The 2,249-nt window shown below is 52.2% G+C and overlaps 11 non-coding genes across 11 annotated transcripts; all 11 read left to right on the top strand.

Annotated features, from left to right (window-relative positions):
- Positions 1–119: 119 nt before the first annotated feature.
- Positions 120–238, top strand: LOC147662568 (5S ribosomal RNA). The gene has a single exon (XR_015305756.1). It is a non-coding gene; the product is annotated as a 5S ribosomal RNA (ribosomal RNA).
- Positions 239–317: 79 nt separating this feature from the next.
- Positions 318–436, top strand: LOC147662567 (5S ribosomal RNA). The gene has a single exon (XR_015305754.1). It is a non-coding gene; the product is annotated as a 5S ribosomal RNA (ribosomal RNA).
- A 76-nt stretch (positions 437–512) lies between these two features.
- Positions 513–631, top strand: LOC147662566 (5S ribosomal RNA). Its single transcript, XR_015305772.1, has one exon. It is a non-coding gene; the product is annotated as a 5S ribosomal RNA (ribosomal RNA).
- Positions 632–711: 80 nt separating this feature from the next.
- LOC147662565 (5S ribosomal RNA) lies at positions 712–830 on the top strand. Its single transcript, XR_015305719.1, has one exon. It is a non-coding gene; the product is annotated as a 5S ribosomal RNA (ribosomal RNA).
- Positions 831–910: 80 nt separating this feature from the next.
- On the top strand, positions 911–1,029 carry LOC147662564 (5S ribosomal RNA). The gene has a single exon (XR_015305718.1). It is a non-coding gene; the product is annotated as a 5S ribosomal RNA (ribosomal RNA).
- An 80-nt stretch (positions 1,030–1,109) lies between these two features.
- On the top strand, positions 1,110–1,228 carry LOC147662563 (5S ribosomal RNA). Its single transcript, XR_015305743.1, has one exon. It is a non-coding gene; the product is annotated as a 5S ribosomal RNA (ribosomal RNA).
- Positions 1,229–1,308: 80 nt separating this feature from the next.
- LOC147662562 (5S ribosomal RNA) lies at positions 1,309–1,427 on the top strand. The gene has a single exon (XR_015305788.1). It is a non-coding gene; the product is annotated as a 5S ribosomal RNA (ribosomal RNA).
- An 80-nt stretch (positions 1,428–1,507) lies between these two features.
- Positions 1,508–1,626, top strand: LOC147662561 (5S ribosomal RNA). Its single transcript, XR_015305775.1, has one exon. It is a non-coding gene; the product is annotated as a 5S ribosomal RNA (ribosomal RNA).
- Positions 1,627–1,705: 79 nt separating this feature from the next.
- LOC147662560 (5S ribosomal RNA) lies at positions 1,706–1,824 on the top strand. Its single transcript, XR_015305573.1, has one exon. It is a non-coding gene; the product is annotated as a 5S ribosomal RNA (ribosomal RNA).
- Positions 1,825–1,900: 76 nt separating this feature from the next.
- On the top strand, positions 1,901–2,019 carry LOC147662559 (5S ribosomal RNA). Its single transcript, XR_015305716.1, has one exon. It is a non-coding gene; the product is annotated as a 5S ribosomal RNA (ribosomal RNA).
- A 79-nt stretch (positions 2,020–2,098) lies between these two features.
- LOC147662558 (5S ribosomal RNA) lies at positions 2,099–2,217 on the top strand. The gene has a single exon (XR_015305715.1). It is a non-coding gene; the product is annotated as a 5S ribosomal RNA (ribosomal RNA).
- The last annotated feature ends 32 nt before the right edge of the window (positions 2,218–2,249 follow it).

Here is a 2,249-nt window from a genome sequence, read left to right as displayed (position 1 = left end):
GGATGGGAGACCGCCTGGGAATACCAGGTGCTGTAGGCTTTTTTTTTTCAGAGTGGTTTGCTTGCTTGTACTGAAGCTGAGCGAAGAAAGCTAAGAGGCCCAAAACCAGTGCTCCTAGAGCCTACGGCCATACCACCCTGAAAGCACCTGATCTCGTCCGATCTCAAAAGTTAAGCAGGGTCGGGCCTGGTTAGTACCTGGATGGGAGACCGCCTGGGAATACCAGGTGCTGTAGGCTTTTTTTTTCAGAGTGGTTTGCTTGCTTGTACTGAAGCTGAGCGAAGAAAGCTAAGAGGCCCAAAACCAGTGCTCCTAGAGCCTACGGCCATACCACCCTGAAAGCACCTGATCTTGTCCGATCTCAGAAGTTAAGCAGGGTCGGGCCTGGTTAGTACCTGGATGGGAGACCGCCTGGGAATACCAGGTGCTGTAGGCTTTTTTTTTTCAGAGTGGTTTGCTTGCACTGAAGCTGAGCGAAGAAAGCTAAGAGGCCCAAAACCAGTGCTCCTAGAGCCTACGGCCATACCACCCTGAAAGCACCTGATCTCGTCCGATCTCAGAAGTTAAGCAGGGTCGGGCCAGGTTAGTACCTGGATGGGAGACCGCCTGGGAATACCAGGTGCTCTAGGCTTTTTTTTTTCAGAGTGGTTTGCTTGCTTGTACTGAAGCTGAGCGAAGAAAGCTAAGAGGCCCAAAACCAGTGCTCCTAGAGCCTACGGCCATACCACCCTGAAAGCACCTGATCTCGTCCGATCTCAGAAGTTAAGCAGGGTCGGGCCTGGTTAGTACCTGGATGGGAGACCGCCTGGGAATACCAGGTGCTGTAGGCTTTTTTTTTTCAGAGTGGTTTGCTTGCTTGTACTGAAGCTGAGCGAAGAAAGCTAAGAGGCCCAAAACCAGTGCTCCTAGAGCCTACGGCCATACCACCCTGAAAGCACCTGATCTCGTCCGATCTCAGAAGTTAAGCAGGGTCGGGCCTGGTTAGTACCTGGATGGGAGACCGCCTGGGAATACCAGGTGCTGTAGGCTTTTTTTTTTCAGAGTGGTTTGCTTGCTTGTACTGAAGCTGAGCGAAGAAAGCTAAGAGGCCCAAAACCAGTGCTCCTAGAGCCTACGGCCAGACCACCCTGAAAGCACCTGATCTCGTCCGATCTCAGAAGTTAAGCAGGGTCGGGCCTGGTTAGTACCTGGATGGGAGACCGCCTGGGAATACCAGGTGCTGTAGGCTTTTTTTTTTCAGAGTGGTTTGCTTGCTTGTACTGAAGCTGAGCGAAGAAAGCTAAGAGGCCCAAAACCAGTGCTCCTAGAGCCTACGGCCATACCACCCTGAAAGCACCTGATCTCATCCGATCTCAGAAGTTAAGCAGGGTCGGGCCTGGTTAGTACCTGGATGGGAGACCGCCTGGGAATACCAGGTGCTGTAGGCTTTTTTTTTTCAGAGTGGTTTGCTTGCTTGTACTGAAGCTGAGCGAAGAAAGCTAAGAGGCCCAAAACCAGTGCTCCTAGAGCCTACGGCCATACCACCCTGAAAGCACCTGATCTCGTCCAATCTCAGAAGTTAAGCAGGGTCGGGCCTGATTAGTACCTGGATGGGAGACCGCCTGGGAATACCAGGTGCTGTAGGCTTTTTTTTTCAGAGTGGTTTGCTTGCTTGTACTGAAGCTGAGCGAAGAAAGCTAAGAGGCCCAAAACCAGTGCTCCTAGAGCCTACGGCCATACCACCCTGAAAGCACCTGATCTCGTCCGATCTCAGAAGTTAAGCAGGGTCGGGCCTGGTTAGTACCTGGATGGGAGACCACCTGGGAATACCAGGTGCTGTAGGCTTTTTTTTTTCAGAGTGGTTTGCTTGCACTGAAGCTGAGCGAAGAAAGCTAAGAGGCCCACAACCAGTGCTCCTAGAGCCTACGGCCATACCACCCTGAAAGCACCTGATCTCGTCCGATCTCAGAAGTTAAGCAGGGTCGGGCCTGGTTAGTACCTGGATGGGAGACCGCCTGGGAATACCAGGTGCTGTAGGCTTTTTTTTTCAGAGTGGTTTGCTTGCTTGTACTGAAGCTGAGCGAAGAAAGCTAAGAGGCCCAAAACCAGTGCTCCTAGAGCCTACGGCCATACCACCCTGAAAGCACCTGATCTCGTCCGATCTCAGAAGTTAAGCAGGGTCGGGCCTGGTTAGTACCTGGATGGGAGACCGCCTGGGAATACCAGGTGCTGTAGGCTTTTTTTTTCAGAGTGGTTTGCTTGCACTGAAG

Source organism: Lissotriton vulgaris, unplaced genomic scaffold, assembly GCF_964263255.1.
Source record: "Lissotriton vulgaris unplaced genomic scaffold, aLisVul1.2 SCAFFOLD_10889, whole genome shotgun sequence".
Lineage (NCBI taxonomy): Eukaryota > Metazoa > Chordata > Amphibia > Caudata > Salamandridae > Lissotriton > Lissotriton vulgaris.
Note: the sequence above shows the minus strand (reverse complement) of the source record. Positions and strands in the feature narration are given on the sequence as shown.